Below are 21,073 nucleotides of genomic sequence, written 5' to 3' on the forward strand. Positions count from 1 at the left end.
AGGTCTGAGCAGTAGGGGACCCTTCTTGCCCTCCCTGCCCTTGAGCACTGGCCTCAGCCTCACGTGTGCGCAGGGTAAACAAAGACCAGACTGGCTTTGCCTCCACTCCTGCTGCCGACTCTCTCTCTGCTGCCTCTCCTCCCTTCAGCTGGAGTGGGTGCCAAGGGCATCGTGCCTGAAGCTGAGGAACCCGGGTGGACAGAGCTGAATATATGTGTGTTCAGTTGCTAAGTCGTGTCCGACTCTTTGCAACCTCACATGGACTGCGGCATGCCAGGCTTCCCTGTCCTTCACTATCTCACGGAGTCGGCTCAAACTCATGTCCACTGAGTTGGTCATGGGCTGAGTTTAGAATGTGCTAGAATGGCACTGCACTCTCAGTGTCTTGCACTTCTTCTTTGTGAGACCTCCCCAGGTGCCCAGCATTCACTGTCACCCATGACCTCATCCATCAACCACACCCGGCCAGACATTAACAGGAAGCACCATAAAAATGATCCCAGTGCCCTAGACAGGACAGCCACTGAGTTTGAAATAGCAACCTCCGTTGTTCAGAGTTTGGCTATGGATATTTTTAACTGTATGAGCTTAGACAAGTTATTTAATTCCAGAGGCTAGTTTTCCCAATAATAAATTAAAGATGAAACTATCTCCTTGACTACCTCATGGGAAAATTGAACAAGTTTTAAAACTGCACATCTAGTAAGATGCCATAAAGGAAACTGTTAGACTATCGAACAGTCAGGCATCACCAGCAAGTGCCTAACCCCATGCCAGGCAGTGTGGAATAGCTAAGATGCCATGCCTATCAGAAAAAAGCTCACAATATAGTGGACAAGATTGTGTACATGGTACAAATAAGCTCTTTTAGGTCTCCACATTACGTATGGCTAATAACAAACAACACTTCACGCTATAAATTTGGTTCTATGAATCTTCCCATTACCTATGTGGTAATGAAATGCAGGGCTTCCCTGGGGACTCAGTGGTGAAGAATCCGTCTGCCAGTGCAGAAGACGCAAGTTCTCGCCCTGGCTCAAGAAGATCGCTCAGTCGCTCAGGAAGAAATGGCAACCCACTGCAGTATTCTTGCCTGGGAAATCCCATGGCCAGAGGTTGAAGAGTAGGACAGAGCTGAGCAACGGAGCACACACACAATGAAATGCAATGACCTGGAATAATTCTGTGCATCATGAAGCCACAGGAAAATGGGAAAATGGCAGGTCCAAAACATGAAACCCATCTGGACAAAACTCTAATTCAAAAAGATACATGTACCCCTCTGTGCATAACAGTACTGTTCACAGTAATCAAGACACGGAAGCAAACTAAATGTTGATCAACAGATGAATGGATAAAGTTGTACATATATACAATGGAGTATTACTCAGTCATAAAAAAGAAAGAATGTCATTTGTGACAACATGGATGGACCTAGAGATTATCCTACTAAGTAAAGTAATTCAGAAAGAGAGACGAATACCATAAATGTGGAATATAAAATATGACACAAATTAACCTATCCATAAAACAGAAACAGGCTCAGAGACATAGAGAACAGACTTGTGATTGCCAAGGGGAGAGGGGATGGATTGGGAGTTTGGAGTTATATAGAATGGATGAGCAAGGAAGTTCTGCTGTATAGCACAGGACACTATATTCAATAGCCTATGATAAACCCGAATGGGAAAACATATAAAAAATAACATACATATGTATAACTGAATCACTTTGCTATACTGCAGAAATGAACACATTGTAAATCAACTATATTTCAATTTTAAAAATACAAAGAAACCCCAAAATATGAAGACCAACGGTTCTTTGCTTAGTCACTCAGTCGTGTCCAGCTCTTTACGACCCCATAGATTGTATCCCACCAGGCTCTTCTGTCCATGGGATGCTCCAGGCAAGAATACTGGAGAAGGTTGCCATTTCCTTCTCCAGGAGATCTTTCCGACCCAGGGATCAAACCTGCATCTCCTGCATTGGCAGACAGATTCTTTACCACTGAACCACCAGTAGCAACGTTCTTTAGCAAAACAACAGTGAAGTATTCTCATTTCTGGGCTCTCCCTCTAAGAAGCGCTGCAGTGCAGACACGGGTGGAAACTCACTCACTTAAGTATAAAACCTTTTGCTTTACAGAGGGAGGAAGGAAGAAAAGCATACTCCAAGTAGCATGGCACTGTAGGGCACCTGAGTCATGTTCTTTAAATGTTAGTGTAGTGAAAATCATTCAGTCGTGTCAACTCTTTGTGACCCCCATAGACTATATGGTCCATGGAATTCTCTAGGTCAGAATACTGGAGTGGGTAGCCTTTCCCTTCTCCAGGGGATCTTCCCAACCCAGGGATTGAACCCAGATCTCCCATATTGCAGGTGGATTCTTTACCAGCTGAGCCACCAGAGAAGCCCAAGAATACTGGAGTGGATAGCCTGTCCCTTCTCCAGGGGAGCTTCCTGACCCAGAAATTGAACCAGGGTCTCCTGCATTGCAGGCAGATTCTTTACCAGCTGAGCTACCCGGGAAGCCCCCACCAAAAAAATAAATAAATAAATAAATAAATAAACCCCACAACAGGAAACCCATGAAGTCTAACTTCAGAGCCCAAATTTCACCCTGATATCATATCATCTCCTTTTATTGGCACCAAATATTTAGTACAGACTGGAGTAGGAAATGGCAACCCACTCCAGTATTCCTGCCTGGAAAATTCCATGCACAGGAAAGCCTGGAGGGTTATAGTTCATGGGTCACCAAGGAGTCGGACACAACTGCGCATGAGCACCCCCATTATTGCAGACAGTAGCTGCGGAATGTTACCCAGAATTAGTTATGGATGAGATCAATATGGTAATCCTTTCAAAGATCCTCTGTGAGTATCTTTCCCTCAGAGCCTTATTTTTAGCTTTATGAAAAGCCATAGCAATAGCCTAAACATAAAAACTAAGCCTTCTTAATGCAATCCCTCCCCTCTCCACCCTGAAGCTCTCAAAATCTGTGAGCCTGTTTAAACCGCAGAGCTCCTTCTGGGGGACTTTATGGAACACTCAGGACAGGAGACATGGGTGCCTGAGGGAGAGGGCATCTTCCAGGAAATCTCAAAGCCTGTCCTGCAGATGCCAATAGCTCTGGCCACACATGGGGCTGTTTCTGCCAAGGACACCATACTTTCTGGTGTATTTTCTGTCTCTTTTTCATCATGCCCCCTTGCTCTAAAGTACTGAGCTTTGCATCCATTCCTTTGAAACAATGCTGGTCCCGTGCATAATGAAATAGAACCCAATAGCATTTCTGGCTCTCGCAGGGTCAAAAGTATATATCCAATGATGAAGAGCAATTTGAACACATCAAGGAGTTGTACAATTGGGCGGGTGGGGGGAGGGGGAGGCAGGGAAGAAGAGGTCTTAGTGAGAAGGCTGCTCTGTGGAAGAAAATGATAAACACCCCCTTTTCAAATCTGATAGAACTCACTGGTTCCTGCATCTTCACTTACAGCTTCTGACACCTCCATGTAAAAATAATCGAATTTTAACACACTTGCCCCTAATTCTGCCTCTGCTAATAACTATCTGGTATTCATTTCAGCGGACTCCTCACACAGCCACATGTTTTAAGAGCTTGAGGTTGTTGAGGTTCAGTCGCTAAGTCATGTCCAATTGTTTGCAACACCATGGATTGTAGCATGCCAGGCCAGGATCCTCTGGCCTTTACTATGTCCCAGAGTATGCTCAAATTCACGTCCACTGAGTCAGTGATGCTATCTAACCATCTCATCCTCTGCTGCCCGCTTCTCCTCTTGCCTTTAATCTTCCTCAGCATCAAGGTCATTTCCAATAAGTCAGCTCTTTGCATCAGGTGGCCAAAGTATTGGAGCTTCAGCTTCAGCATCAGTCCTTCCAATGAACATTCAAGGTTGGTTTCCTTTAGGATTGACTGGTTTGATTTTCTTTCAGTCCAAGGGACTCTCAAGAGTCTTCTCCAACACCACAGTTCAAAAGCATCAATTCTTTGGTACCTCAGACTTCTTTATGGTCCAACTCTCACATCCATACGTGACAACAGGAAAACCATAGCTTTGACTATACGGACTGCTTTTAATATACTGTCTAGGTTTGTCATAGCTTTCCTTCCAAGGAACAAGCATCTTTTAATTTCACGGCCACGGTCAACCATCTGCAGTGATTTTGGAGCCCAAGAAAATAAAGTCTGTTGCTACTTCCACTTCTTCCTTGAGATAGTAATGCTGAAACTTTTCAGATCTCTTTTTGATATCAGAAAAATGGGATATTTCTCTGAGTGGCTTTTTTCATGAGTTTATTCATGAGTTTTCATTTAATGTTTCAGTCCTGATGAGTGAGTGGTCTGTTTGATCAGGCTCCCAGTGCTCTTCATTGAACACAAATCCTGTGCAGATGAACTTGGTGTTTGGGTAGCCTCTTGTTAGTGGATGTTCACCCTTAGGCGACTAAGAGATCCCTGAGAGGTTTTTGCCTTTGGCAGAGTGCTCTTAGAACCCCAGGGCATCACAGCAGGGGGGATCTTAAAATCAGAGGTTTGCCAACCACTTTCTTGGGTGAATTTCTAATAGGTTTGGAGCATTTGAGATCCAGCCAGGGATTTGGCCAGAGAGCCCCTAGAGGCTGGTAGAAGCCAGACACTCTGCAGTGGTTAGCCATGCTCAGTCTTGGATGTTTGTTCAAAAAAACAAGTTTGGGCTAAGCAAAACCCTTAAATCAGGGGTCCCCAGTCTCCAGGATCTAGTGCCTAATGATCTGAAGTGGAGCTTATGTAATAATTATAGAAAAGTAAAATGAACAATAAGTATAACGCACTTGAATCATCCTAAAGCCATCTCCCACTTGCCCGGTCCGTGGAAAATATGTTCTCCATGAAACTGGTCCCTGGTGCCAAAAATGTTGAGGACCACTGCCTTAAAGCATCTAAGGATGACCTGAAAACAAGTGCTTTCCAGAAGTCTTAAAGAATCATTACACGTGCAATTACTGGTCAGGGTTTGTCTTCCCCACTAGGCTCCAGGTCTGTGTTCACCTCTGTTTTCCTTATGCCTGGTACGGGGTATGATGCATGGCGGCCACTGAACAAGTCAGAGCTACTATTTGAGGGGCTGGGAGGTGGGGATTGAGCTATGGGGCCTGACCTAGGGAGGCATCATCAGGACCCAGCAATTGCCCTGTAATATACGCAGGACATTTGCAGACCCCAAATGTTCATGCTGCCCCTCTCCTTGGAGTCAACTCTTGCGAATTCTAAGGGTGGGCATGCTTAAGGAAAACAGAGATGAATCTGTATTTCTGTAACCTCCTTTTAAGTTGTTCTCTTGAAAAGACCCTGATCCTGGGAAAGACTGAAGGTGGGAGGAGAAGGGGATGATAGAGGATGAGATGGTTGGATGGTATCACCGAGTCAATGGTCATGAGTTTGAGTAAACTCCAGGAGTTGGTGATAGACAGGGAAGCCTGGCTTGCTACAGCTCATGGGGTCGCAAAGAGTCAGACACGACTGAGCGACTGAACTGAACTTGAGCAACCTTGCTCCAGTTGTCTCCTAGAATATGTCCAAATTTATTTTCACCTTTTAATTTTTCATTTCAAAGCTTAGCTTTTAATCATAACTGGAAAAGAATGAAATGGATTCAGCAATGACCCTTTCAGCTCAGTTCAGTTCAGTCGCTCAGTCGTATCCAACTCTTTCCAACCCCGTGAATCACAGCACACCAGGACTCCCTGTCCAACACCAACTCCTGGAGTTCACTCAGACTCACGTCCATTGAGTCGGTGATGCCATCCAGCCATCTCATCCTCAGTGGTCCCCTTCTCCTCCTGCCCCCAATCCCTCCCAGCATCACAGTCTTTTCCAATGAGTCAACTCTTCGTGTGAGGTGGCCAAAGTATTGGAGTTTCAGCTTCAGCATCAGTCCTTCCAATGAACCCCCAGGACTGATCTCCTTTAAAATAGACTGGTTGGATCTCCTTGCAGTCCAAGGGACCCTCAAGAGTCTTCAGCACCACAGTTCAAAAGCATCAATTCTTCGGTGCTCAGCCTTCTTCACAGTCCAACTCTCACATCCATACATGACCACAGGAAAAACCATAGCCTTGACTAGATGGACCTTTGTTGGCAAAGTAATGTCTCTGCTTTTGAATATGCTATCTAGGTTGGTCATAACTTTTCTTCCAAGGAGTAAGCATCTTTTAATTTCGTGGCTGCAATCACCATCTGCAGTGATTTTGGAGCCCCGAAAAATAAGCCTGACCCTGTTTCCGCTGTTTCCCCATCTATCTGCCATGAAGTGATGGGACCAGATGTCATGATCTTTGTTTTCTGAATGTTGAGCTTTAAGCCAACTTTTTCACTCTCCTCTTTCACTTTCATCAAGAGGCTTTTGAGCTCCTCTTCACTTTCTGCCATAAGGGTGGTGTCATCTGCATATCTGAGGTTATTGATATTTCTCCCGGCAGTCTTGATTCCAGCTTGTGCTTCCTCCAGCCCAGCGTTTCTCATGATGTACTCTGCATATAAGTTAAATAAGCAGGGTGACAATATACAGCCTTGACATACTCCTTTTCCTCTTTGGAACCAGTCTGTTGTTTCATGTCCAGTTCTAACTGTTGCTTCCTGACCTGCATACAGGTTTCTCAAGGGGCAGGTCAGGTGGTCTGGTATTCCTATGTCTTTCAGAATTTTCCACAGTTTATTGTGATCCACACAGTCAAAGGCTTCAGGCATAGTCAATAAAGCAGAAATAGATATTTTTCTGGAACTCTCTTGCTTTTTCAATATTCCAGCAGATGTTTGCTTTGTAGGAAACATGCTGTGTGACCAGGAGCAATAAAAATTTCCAACCCATACAAGTTAGAGGCAGCAGAAGGCACCTTCTTGAAGAACTAAAGCAGTCCAGTGTTTTTGGTATCGGCATTGTTGATACTTGTTATATGACATTTAAAAAACTGACTGCTCTGTTTTCCCCCTCAGGTTCAGTTTGTTAATAGAAATGCTGAAAGGATTAAGGATTTATGGAACTCAGATATTTGGGGTGTTATTTCCAAGTAACATCTTCTGGCCTGGTAGATTTGTGACAAATGTGTCCTCTCCCATCTCTGAATGCAGAGGGTTTGTTTAATTGTCATGAGAGCTGACATTTTATCCTGCTGTTATTTCCCACCCAAGGTAGGGTGCTCAGGAAATAAAGCACTTTTTCCTTCAGTTTCAACTCATGTTAAAGATTTTCAGTATGTGAAGAAGTATCTTATTAAGCGCTTTCTTTTCACAAGACTAAAATAAGTCAACAATGGGCATTTATTCTCACAACACCCTTATAAGGACCCCATAGCATTATTCTCCCTAGTTTATACATGGAGAGACTGAGTATTGAAGATGTTTTTCAACTTGTCGATGGGCTCGCTAAGAGTAGGACACAACTGAGCGACTTCCCTTTCACTTTTCACTTTCATGCATTGGAGAAGGAAATGGCAACCCACTCCAGTGTTCTTGCCTGGACGGGGATGGGGGAGCCTGGTGGGCTTCCGTCTATGGGGTCACACAGAGTCGGACACGGCTGAAGCGACTTGGCAGCATCAGCAGCAAGATCTCAGAAACTGTACTAGCTATTATTTGCATTACTTAGCTCATGCTTTCTTATCCTGCTTTGCAACCATGGGTCTCCACAAACCTCATTCTCCTTTGCCTGCCAACAGGTACCCCTGGAGGGGAGCAGCAAGGCTGTGAGAGGCAGGAGGGACTTTTGTGAGTTACATAGGACTGTCTTAAGCAAGTCCCTCAAATGGGGTGGCTCAACACAGCAGAAATGCAGTCTCTTGCAGTTTCAGAGCCTAGAAGTCTGAAATGAAGGTGTTGGCAGGGCCCACTCTCACTGAAGCCAGTCAAAGACAACCTGTCCCATGCCTTTCTCTTGGCATCTGGTGCTGCCGGCAGTCCCTGGCACGTCTAGGCTTATAGATGTATTGCCCCTATCTCTGTCTCCATCGTGGCCTGGCCATCTTTCTGCTGTGTGTCCATGTCTTCACGTGGCATGTACTCTTTGGGTACATCTGACTCTGTGTCCCTTCTCTTCTCTAACAGTCCTACTGGAATAAGGGGCCACCCTAGTCCAGCAGGACCTCAGCTACTCTTACACCTTAATTAACCTGCAGAAACCTTATTTCCCAATAAGGTCATTGTCACAGGAGCCAGTGGTTAGGACTTTAATACATCTTCCGTTATCCGTTGTTCAGTCTTTAAGTCATATCTGATTCTTTGAGACCCTGTGGACTGCAGCACGCCAGGCTTCTCTCACCTTCACTATCTCCCAGAATTTGCTCAAAAACTCTTGTCCACTGAGTTGGTGATATTATCTAACTATCTCATCCTCTGTCAACCACTTCTCCTCCTCCTTCAATCTTTCCCAGCATCAGGGTCTTTTCAAATGAGTCTGCTGTTTACATCAGGTGGCCAAAGTATTGGAGCTTCAGCATCAGTCCTTATTAAATATGTTGATAATTCTGACCTTATTCTTTTTTATTACGTTTGCTCAACATTTTACAAATTTTTATTTTATATTGTAAATATAGTTGATTTACAATGTTGTGTTGGTTTAAGACGTATAGCAAAGTCATTTAGATATATGTATATATTTATACATATATATCCATTCTTTTTCAGATTCTTTTCCAATATAGGTTATTACAGAATATTGAATAGACTTCCCTGTGGTATACAGTCAAAGCCTGAAATGTGTTTTTCCCCAATCTTCCCAAGATTCCAAAGTACAACACATTTGGTTTTGATTCAAATGCCACCTCCTCCAGGAAGTCTTCCCATACCACTCTATCTAACCTTCCACCCAGGCCCAGTAAATCTCATTACCCTGTTTCTTTTCTATATTTGATTTGTATATGAAACGGTGCTATTAGCTACTTGTTTGTCTTCTTCCATTACTTGAACCGTGAACTTCCTGATATTCAAGCTGGTTTTAGAAAAGGCAGACGAACCAGAGATCAAATTGCCAACATCTGCTGGATCATCGAAAAAGCAAGAGAGTTCCAGAAAAATATCTATTTCTGCTAATTGACTATGCCAAAGCCTTTGACTGTGTGGATCACAATAAACTGTGGAAAATTCTGAAAGACATAGGAATACCAGACCACCTGACCTGCCTCTTGAGGAATCTGTATGCAGGTCAGGAAGCAACAGTTAGAACTGGACATGGAACAACAGACTGGTTCCAAATAGGAAAAGGAGTATGTCAAGGCTGTATATTGTCACCCTGCTTATTTAACTTATATGCAGAGTATATCATGAGAAACGCTGGGCTGGAAGAAACACAAGCTGGAATCAAGATTGCCGGGAGAAATATCAATAACCTCAGATATGAAGATGACACCACCCTTATGGCAGAAAGTGAAGAGGAACTCAAAAGCCTCTTGATGAAAGTGAAAGTGGAGAGTGAAATAGTTGGCTTAAAGCTCAACATTCAGAAAACGAAGATCATGGCATCCGGTCCCATCACTTCATGGTAGATAGATGGGGAAACAGTGGAAACAGGGTCAGACTTTATTTTTGGGGGCTCCAAAATCACTGCAGATGGTGACTGCAGCCACGAAATTAAAAGATGCTTACTCCTTGGAAGAAAAGTTATGACCAACCTAGATAGCATATTCAAAAGCAGAGACATTACTTTGCCGACTAAGGTCCGTCTAGTCAAGGCTATGGTTTTTCCTGTGGTCATGTATGGATGTGAGAGTTGGACTGTGAAGAAGGATGAGTGCTGAAGAATTGATGCTTTTGAACTGTGGTGTTGGAAAAGACTTTTGAGAGTCCCTTGGACTGCAAGGAGATCCAACCAGTCCATTCTGAAGGAGATCAGCCCTGGGATTTCTTTGGAAGGAATGATGCTGAAGCTGGAACTCCAGTACTTTGGCTACCTCACATGAAGAGTCGACTCATGGAAAAGTCTCTGATGCTGGGAGGGATTGGGGGCAGGAGGAGAAGGGGTCGACCGAGGATGAGATGGCTGGATGGCATCACGGACTCGATGGGCGTGAGTCTGAGTGAACTCCTGGAGTTGGTGATGGACAGGGAGGCCTGGCGTGCTGCGATTCATGGGGTCGCAAAGAGTCGGACATGACTGAGCGACTGAACTGAACTGAACTGTCTTCTTCCATTAGAATACAAATTACATAAAAGCAAGGACCTTGTCTGTCACGTTCATTAGTTTCTCCCTGGCATCTCGAACTCCCATCTAGTCTATAGCTGGCCAAACAAAAGATTGTGGGATGAGTGAGTAAATGTTTATAACTTCAAAAGCATCTTAATGGATAGTAATGGCACAGTACTAAGTCACACATGTAGATGAATTAGGGCCAAGGGCAGTTGTACAAAAAGAAAATTGCCTGGTTCAGACAGTATTTTAGCACACATCTTTTGTGGGCCACAGCTGTAAGTAGTTGAGCTGATGTTTTATATCAAAGGCCACTTGAAAATTGTCTGTATTGATCCACCTATGAATTAGCAAGACCTCAGCCCACAGTGCCAAGGTTTCACAAGTGTACTGTGAAAGTTAGACTGAGCTGGTATAGTGCATAAGAGCTGTTTATCAAAATAATTAAGATTCCATAAAACCCTCCTGTTAAGAAACTTCTCAGCAAGTCTGTTTGTAGATCAATAACTGAGCCTGAATAAAACTGGATAGATGCAGAAAGTTGAGTCTCATCTATTGGCTTTAACTGGGTCCATAGCTCAACTCAGGGAGTAGCCAGTCCTTCAAATAGACCAAGACTGAATAAAGAAGACATAACCCAGGCTGGTGGTAGGCCCTCTGATGTGGTCCGTCAGTCAGACACTAAGAGACCAGTTGTGGAGAAAATTGAGATAATCCTTCAATGAAAGTTATAATTTATATTGTTTGCGATTTCTAGGGACTTCCCTAGTGGCCCAGTGGTTAAGACTCACACTTCCACTGCAGGGGAACAACCAAATCGTTGATATCGCTTTGTTTTCTTTTGAGTCTCTGTCCCTCCAAAATAGTTCTGGCCCTAGAAGGTGTGCAAACCTGTTTGAAAACAATATAGAGGTCTAGGCTGAATCTGTATTGACCACAGGGCAACTCTTTCTGTAATTGTTGTGGTCATCATTTTTTTGGTTTTTTGTGGCGGGGGCGGGTGCCAAATGGCATGTGGGATCCTAGTTCCCCGCTTGGGTTTCAAACCCATTGCCCCATGCACTGGGAGAGTGCAATCTTAATCACTGGGACCACCAGGGAAGTCCCTGGACAAAATATTCTTGATCAAGAAACACTCTTGTAGTGCTTGTTTGTCTTAGGAAAATTTCAATTAATGCTACTCAAATAATGCCATGTATTAATAATATGCGAGTCTTGAGGATCTGCTTATATTTAATTTAGGATTTAATATTCATGAATACATAAAATACAAAGCAATTTTTACCTGATAAGACTATTCATTTGGAATTTTAAAAGCAAGTGAACACTATTTTAATGCAAAGGTGATTTTCTATTTTGTCTCAACTTTTTTTTCCAGTATATTCAATGGCTAGTGAAAATAAAACAATTTGTAAAACTTTTAGAACAGCAAAACTTTTCTTATTTTAAAGTTTCAGGAAGGTTTGTAAATTTTAGGATTATCTGACAGATTCATTTTGCCTTCATGTTGATTTTGGTAGATTATCTGACATATCTGAAGCTCTGTTTTATTTCTTTCACTCCCAACTCTTCTCCAGATTATCATTCAAGACAAATATGATGCCTTTAATAACGCTACTTAAATTGCATAATAATCCTTAAAACTCAGAGTGCTTACTATATTCCAGGGACCATATTTGCTCATTTTTGTACATACTAGCTCAGGACTAATTCCCATGAGGTAGCTTTTATTATCTTTATTCTCACTTTATACATCAGAAAATGGAGCCACAGAGAAATTCAGTTACTTGCCCAAGGTTATAACTGTTAGTGGCAGATCTGGGATTGGAACCCAGGCTCTATAGCTCTGAGAGTCACATATCTAATTACCATTTCATATCACTGTAGGTGAGTGGGATGCAAGTTTGTTGTCCATTTGTGTATTTCGTGTCTTTGTAGAACTGAAGATAGAAACTCATTGCACAGAGTTCCAAAACAGCTGGTAAATTAGTATTTTTAAACGTTAAAAAAAAAAAAATCCTAGAATTTCGAGGTCTTCTAGACTATTCCCCTACCTGCTCACCCATTGAGGTTACAATCTCCTATAGTTACTTAAATAATAAATATCATATACTCATCATTAAAAATACACAGAACAGCACTTTAAAAAGAAACTATTTCTGGCCAATCAGATACCGGACCTGTTTGTACTGGTCAGTGTTGTCGCGTGTGTGTTGCGTGCCCTGTGCTATGTTGTGTCCGAGACTTTGCGGCCCCGTGGACTGTAGCCTGCCATGGCTTCTCTGCCCATGGGATTTCCCAGGCAAGAATACTGGAGTGGGCGGCCATTTCCTTCTCCAGGGGATCTTCCCAACCCAGGGATCGAACCTGCATCTCCTGTGTCTCCTGTATTGCAGGCAGATTCTTTACCGGCTGAGTTATCAGAGTTATCTTGGCCAGACAACAAAGTTTCATAAACTCTGAAAAAATATATGTATGTTAGGTGTAGCTGAAAATGTTTCCTTTCACCAGCAGGTGTCACTGTGACCTCTTAGCACAGAATGTTTACCATCCACTGGTGATAAACTTGATGGAAGGAATGAGAACTATTTTACTAAAATCTCTCTAAGTCTTTGGTACAAGCCAATACTGCTTTGGCATGAAGACAAAGAAGCATACCAAGGATGGAGAGAATGTGCTTCCCCACTTGCACAGAGAACCCGGTGAGTTTCAGATGACCTGGTGGCCCTCTGCTACCTGGGGCAGCAGGACCTGGAAGGAGGCTGTGGATGCGTGGAAGAAGGAATTCCTGCGAGGTCAGTACACAGCCTTTCTCCTTCCACATGGCCAGGAGGAGCAGAAGGATTAGAAAACAAAACCAGAGCCATGGGGAGGCAGTGAACAGAGCTTGTTGGTGAGCAAGGCACTCTCTAGCAATGCCTAGAAATAACTGGGATGGAATTTGCAAAGGCTGACCGTTCTGTATTGGTGGGGGCGGGGAGGGGTCCCAAAATCAATGGAAATGAGACTCACATAAAGCATTCCGAACATATCTGCTGGGGCTGGGGTTGCTGAGGCAACCACACACTGTTCTAGACCCTGCCTTCACCCTGAAGGCAGCAGCAGCAAGGTACACGGAATCCTGGCCAGCCAGAAAAGACAGCTGTGATCTTCATACATCCCCTGCCACCCACCCAAATATCCTACTGCTCTGAAAAACTGCCATGATCATTGCTTTCAGTAACATTAGGATAAAATCATTAACTATTCTGAACAAGTCTATAATCAAGTAATAGGATATCTTTAAATTATAATTGTCTACAGATGATCGCTCAGTTGGTAAAGAATCTGCCTGCAATGCAGGAGACCCTGGTTCAATTCCTGGGTCAGGAAAATCTGCCAGAGAAGGGAGAGGCTACCCACTCCAGTATTCTTGGGCTTCCCGTATGGCTCAGCTGGTAAAGAATCTGTCCGCAATGCGGGAGACCGGGGTTTCTCTGGGTTGGAAGAACACCTGGAGAAGGGAAAGGCTACCCACTCCAGTATTCTGGCCTGGAGAATTCCATGGACTGTGTAGTCCATGGGGTCGCAAAGAGTCCGACAGGACTGAGCGACTTTTACTTTCACAGATGTAACAATTATTTGGGGGTGCTAAAGATATCTGCTTTTCAAAAAGGTTTATTTATACAGGTGACCCTTAAACAACTTGGAGGTTAGAGGTACCGACTTCCCATGCAGTTCAAAATCCAGGTACTGCCTTCTCTGCCTCCAAAACCAAGGAATTGATAAATGACTCACCCAAAGGCAGGAAGCTGCAACAGTTTGGATAGAATCAGGGCTCAAAGACTTCCCTTGTGGCACAGTGGATAAGAATCCACCTGCCACTGCAAGGGACACGGGTTTGATCCCTGGTCCGGGAAGATCCCACATGCTAGGGACTACTGGGCCCATGTGCCACAACTACTGAGCCCATAGGCCACAGTACTGAAGCCTACAATCCTGGAGGCTGTGCTCTGCAACGAAAGCAGCCCAGGCAATGAGAAGCCCACTCACTTCAACCAAGAGTAGCCCCCACTTGCCGTAAGTAGAAAAAACCCATGTGCAGCAACGAAGACCCAGCACAGCCGTGAATAAATAAGCAAATGAAATTATTTTTTAAAAAAGAATCGGGACTCAAACCCCAGTTCTTTTGATCCAACATATTATGATCACTAATCAAACATAAACTTTTCCCTACACTTAGTTAATTTAAAACTCTGTAAAATTAAAATACAGGCACTATATGTAATGAAAAATGTCTGTGTGTATGTGGACCTGTGCCATTCAAACCCATGTTGTTCAAGAGTCAGCTATATTCTAGAAAATTCTGTTGCCTATGGTAGTTAAGAAATATATTCTAGCTAAATTTTATGCTGTTGTTTTAGGGTTCATTGGGAAAAACTTTTCTACCATCAATCAGCTACTTTTCTATCTTGGTCCATTGATTTCAGAAGGTTACTGACAAAAAGAATATGATGTCAGTCTTCACTTCTGGATATGGGCTATGTTTTGGTCAAGTTGACTGGTAATGAGAGGACACCTGGGCTCCCCAGGCGGCACTCGTGTTAAAGAACCCACCTGCCAACACAGGAGACATAAGAGACCCGGCTTTGATCCCTAGGTTGGGAAGATCTGCTGGAGGAGGAGATGGCAAGCCACTCCAGTATTCTTGCCTGGAGAATCCCATGGACAGAGGAACCTGGTGGGCAATAGTCCATGGGGTCACACAGAGTCAGACATGACTAAAGTGACTTAGCACGCATGCACGGGAGAAGACAGCTAAGGAATGACCCTCACTGCTATGAGGGAATCAAAAGGACCCCTTCACCTCAAGCAGGTATTCACAATTATATCTCCTAAGGAACACTAATTCCTAGGTCACAAATAGTTTGAAATGGGATGGTGATGCCCACTTTGTGAAATGATTCTCTGGCAAAATTTTAAAATTCACTGTGACTGCCTTGCCTTGGTCTTTAGATCTTTCTCTTGAATATCCAACCCATACATTTCGATTGTCTCAAGAACTTTATTGTTTAAATATCTCCAGGCATCCTGAATTCATAGGGTCACCAGATATGTCAAGTGAAAATACAGAATGCCCGGTTAAAATTGGATATCAGATAAACAAAGAATACTTTTTTTTGCTATCAGCATGTAATTTCATGGACTTCCCAGGTGGCTGTGTGGTAAAGAATCCACCTGCCAATGCAGGAGATGCAGATTAAATCCCTGGGTAGGGAAGACCCCCTGGAGAAGGAAATAGCAACCCACTCCAGTATTCTTGCCTGGAGAATCCCATGGATGAAAAAGCCTGGCAGGCTACAGCTCATGAGATTGTAGAGTCAGACACGACTTAGCAACTGAACAACAACCACATTATATATAAGGGATTGAGCATACTAGAATTTCGGTACCCTCAAGAGTCCTCGAGCCAATCCCCTGGACTGTCCTGGGATCTCCACTCTTAGGTACTATTTCACTAGTGTGTTTTGCTCTTATGAACGCACATAAAATGTGTAGCTGTCAGTGTTTTTAATTGAATTGAGTAAACATATACAGCAAAGCTGTCCTTTGTTTCTTTTTTATTTTAATAAATTGACAAGTCTTTTGCTTTGTTTTCTTTTTTCTTTTTTTTTGCTTCCTCATCAGATCTGCAAAACATTATTTGTCAATCCCATATCTGGAAGACTCAATCAGGTAAGTAGTCTTTTCTGCCCCCTAGTGGCAAGTCTTGTGAATGTTCGTATGCAGGCTTTTTGATGAAGGCTGTCGTACATGGGGGCTTCCCTGGTGGCTCAGACAGTAAATTCATAGATTGTGAAACTCCTGAGCGTTTCAGTCACCAAGCTCTGAGCCTTATTTCACGTCTCATCTTTACCCTGTATAAAGACAAAATTCACTTTCCTCCTTATCAGTGTTTGAATGTGTTTATGCCTGTGTGCATGCTAAGTCACATCAGTCGTGTCCAGCTGTTTGCAGCCCTACGGACGGTGGTAGGCCAGGCTCCTCTGTCCATGGGATTATCCAGGCAAAAATACTGGAGTGGGTTGCCATGCTCTCCTCCAGGGGATTCTCCCAACCCATAAGAGACGAACTTTCTTACGTCTCGTCTCTTATGTCTCCGGCATTGGCGGGTGGGTTCTTCACCATTAGTGCCACCTGGGAAGCCTGTATTTGTTTATACTAAGTACTTATAATCTTCACTGTGAAAAAACAAAACGGAAAATATTTCTTAAAATAACTTTTTATAGCAGCTTTGGTCTTAAGGGAGTCTGTCCCACAAAATCATTGCCATATATGAGTTTTAAGACTTAAAATAATAACATGTCAAAACACAGAGGAAGCCATGTAAACATTAAATTATATCTTGGGTAGTTTGAAAATATGAATAGGACATCATTTTTATTGTCCAATAGCACTTTTTGTACCTGGCACCAACACACTCTTCCAATATGTATCCAATCTAATGAAAGTTTTAAATAGGGAACCTAAAGTAAGCAGAGGGTCTCCCATGCTTAGATAAGTATTTCATCTTAGTTTCAATCCTTGGCTCAATTTGATAAACAGGAACATCCCAGCATCTTTGGTCCTTCCTAGAGATTCACAGCTGCCATCCAGAAAGTTTCCATTCAAGCTTTACGGTCTCTACTTTAACAAAACAACAATTTCCTTTTTCTTTTTTAAATACAAAACTGCTTTGATTATTGTCTTGCCTACCGCTGACCCTCCCTACTTCCACACAACCCAAGGCATATCGTTCGTGTTGATTTAAAATGATGGTTTTATTAGCTATAAGTCTCTCTGCTCTTGCTAATCTCAAAAGGTGCTATGACTGATTCTAAACAGAATAATCTGCACATTCTTGGGTATCATGAATGACATGCATCTCAAAACCTCTGACATCTCTCTCAAACACAGTCTATACTGTTTGTTTTTATTCAGCATATTGATCAATGAGCCTGGTAGACACGTGACTACAGCCTTTATGACTTGTTTGCCTGATGGTGCCTGACCCTCTGTGGTTTCCATCCCCATCCTGGTGATGGTCTGAGGCTCAGAGATGACAAAGTTTGCATAAGGGGTTCCATTTGCTCAGTAGTCGATCAATGCTGAAGAGTTTAGGATTTAAATTTACGTTATCCTATGCATGACTCCCCATAAGGAATTTTGCATTAAATCAGAGATTCAGCTTCTGAGAAGGTGAAAGTTTCAAATGCTCCGTAACTCAACTGGATAAATCCTAAGCTTTCAAAAACAGGAAATTTGGGGGTGGGGGAGGTGAGGGAAAAAGTGGGGGGGGAATCTGTGGAGAAGAAGAGTTCCTTAAAGTTAGTTTTTGAATTTTATCTTCCAAATTGCAATCTGCTTGAAGTATAAATATTAGCCAACTGAAAACTGGGAAAGTGATAAATAGGTGAGGTCATTAAAGAGGAATAAGATTATTAGTGTGTGTGTGTGTGTGTGTGTGTGTGTGTGTGTGTGAGCCTGAAGTGGGTTCTGGTGATAGGGGGTGATTTGGATGATGCATTTTTAGGTGAATTCAATGGAAAAACTATATACCTCCCACATGAATTTTAGCTCTTTATGCCTCAAGGTACATATTATAGCCACAAGATGGGGATGTAACATAATTTTCCTTTCTCATATTTGTTACAAGCATAAACTCTAATGAGAGCAGGTTTTCAAGTGAGGTGACTATTTCCAGACTCACAAGAGGTCTCCTCCTCTTTTCCCTTCTAATTTAATGGTAACTTTGGCTACATATCCAGGCAGAAAATATGCTTGTCAAAGGAAGTGTGTATTTTTGAAAATCACTATGTGCAATAACCAAGACATGGAATCAACCTAGATGTCCATAAACAAATGAATGAAAAATGATTTGGTATATATAGATATATACCACATCATATATCAGTTCAGTTCAGTTCAGTCACTCAGTCGTGTCCGACTCTTTGCAAACCCATGTATCGAAGCACGCCAGGCCTCCCTGTCCATCACCAACTCCAGGAGTTCATTCAGATTCAAGTCCATCGAGTTAGTGATGCCATCCAGCCATCTCATCCTCAGTCGTCCCCTTCTCCTCCTGCCCCCAATCCCTCCCAGCATCAGAGTCTTTTCCAATGAGTCAACTCTTCGCATGAGGTGGCCAAAGTCTTGGAGTTTCAGCTTTAGCATCATTCCTTCCAAAGAAATCCTGGGGCTGATCTCCTTCAGAATGGACTGGTTGGATCTCCTTGCAGTCCAAAGGACTCTCAAGAGTCTTCTCCAACACCATAGTTCAAAAGCATCAATTATTCGGCGCTCAGCCTTCTTCACAGTCCAACTCTCACATCCATACATGACTACTGGAAAAACTATAGCCTTGACTAGATGGACCTTAGCCGGCAAAGTAATGTCTCTGCTTTTGAATATGCTATCTAGGTTACCACATCATATATATATAATATATATAATGGAATACTATGCAGCCATGAAAATAATGAAATAATGCCATCTGCAGCAACATGGATGGATCTAGAGATTATCACACTGAAAGAACTAAGCCACGCAGGGAAACACAAATATAATATGATACTGCTTATATGTGAAACCTAAAAAAATGATATAAATGAGCTTTATACAAAACAGAAGTAGACCCACAGACATAGAAAATAAGCTAATGGTTACCAAAGGGGAAAAGGGGAAGGGATAAATTGGAAGTTTGGGATTAACATATACACACTATAATATATAAAATAGATACAGAGTATGGACCTACTGTACAGCACAGGGAACTATATTGAATATTTTATAATAACCTATAAGGGAAAAGAATCTGAACAAGAATAGATACACACACATATACATGAATGTATCTGCATCACTTTGCTGTACACTGAAATGAATGCCACATTGTAAATCAACTATCAGTTCAGTCGCTCAGTCGTGTCTGACTCTGCAACCCCATGGACTGCAGCACTCCAGGCCTCCCTGTCCATTACCAACTCCCGGAGCTGGCTCAAACTCATGTCCATCGAGGCGGTGATGCCATCCAACCATCACATCCTCTGTCATCCACTTCTCCTCCCACCTTCAATCTTTCCCAGCATCAGGGTCTTTTCCAGTGAGTTAGTTCTTCACATCAGCTGGCCAAAGTATTGGAGTTTCAGCTTCAGCATCAGTCCTTCCAACAAATATATCAGGACTGATTTCCTTCAGAATGGACTGGTTTAATCTCCTTACTGTTCAAGGGACTCTCAAAGTCTTCTCCGGCACCACAGTTCAAATGCACGAAACGAATACAGCATTGTAAATCAACTATACATCGGTGAAAAACAACAACAACATGAGGGAAATTCCTAAAAAGAGGGGGGAGCTATAAGATTTTTAAATGAAGCAGAAAATATGGACGGAAAAGCTCTGTTTTCTCACACTGGAAATTTTAACTTTTAAAAGCGTGTGTGTGCTTTATTTTGGTATCGGTTAAACTAAAATACATATTTATCCATAAAAAAATTGAAGAAAGCCTTAAAATAGAACTTCTCTAGCTGCGATAAAGCAAAAATGTTTTAGTGAATATTTGTTTCTATTTGCTTGTTTCCATGGTTTTTGAGAAAATATTTCTGTACAGTTTGAAATGGGCCCATTAAAATCCAGTCTAAAACTAGGTGTTCGAAACATGAGAAAGATTTCTGACGGGAGTATAACTATCAGAAGAGAAGAATCTGCTGGCCCTTTCTTATTTATGCTCAGCCATGTCCAGCTCTTTGTGACCCCATGGACTGTACCTCACCAGACTTCTCGGTCTATGGAATTTTCCAGAATACTGGAGTGGGTTGCTGTTTCCTCCCCCAGGGGATCTTCCTGACCCAGGAATCTAACCCAAGTCTGTTGTGTCCTTCTGTGTTGGCAAGAGGATTCTTCACCCGCTGCCCCATCTACAGCAAGCTTTCTTCTTTGCAGTACAAAATTATAACTTCTCAATTAAAGAAAAACTTTCACCTAAAGGATGATCTTCACTCCTGTGTAATTCTTTAATGATTTGTCAGTAATAATTCTATAAATGTCATGAACCCTCATAATGAAATATATTTTTCTGAGGGAAAGGTTCTTCATGGAAATTTATATATGGCATTGAAATATAATGATCATTTTTTACAGTACACTAATATTGAAATTATGAGGCTATGATAGAGCTTATGGTCATATTTTAAAATAACATAATATTTCTAAAAAAGGGATTGAGTCTTTATATATGCATGCATGTATGTGTTGGGGGTGGATAATGATGAATATATATGTGAACAAGAAAAATAATTTTAAAGCTACTCTTTCAACTTTAGTGAAATGAAAGACCTCGTAGATTAAGATACCAGGATAAGGTACCATGTAAGTCCGAATTTCTCTTCTAGAAAATATTTATTTTGAATCAAATCATGTATACGCTCTCCCTTCTTCTCTTTCTTCCTTCCTTTTCAGGGCTTCCTCGGTAGCTTAGAATCTGCCTGCAATGCAGGAGACTCAGATTTGATCCCTGGATTGGGAAGATCCCCTGGAGAAGGGAACGGCTACCTACTCCAGTAATCTGGCCTGGAGAATTCCATGGACAGAGGAGTGTAAGTCAGAATTTTTCTTATAGAAAATTTTTGTTTTGAATCAGTTTATGTATACTCCCTCCCTCCCTCTCTTTCTTCCTTCCTTTTACCCTCTTGCAAGTCAAATGTTAACTCCACAGAGAGGGTATGTCTGATAATAGGGTCATGAAGATAGCAACTATATTAATTATCTCAGTTAATCACCTTAATAATGAGTGGTTGATAATTCTGGCTGTAACTCTCTTAGAGAAGTAATTCCTGGTTCAAAAAAAAATCTTATTAGGATGCATCCCAATA

This window comes from Capricornis sumatraensis, chromosome 12, assembly GCF_032405125.1.
Source record: "Capricornis sumatraensis isolate serow.1 chromosome 12, serow.2, whole genome shotgun sequence".
Lineage (NCBI taxonomy): Eukaryota > Metazoa > Chordata > Mammalia > Artiodactyla > Bovidae > Capricornis > Capricornis sumatraensis.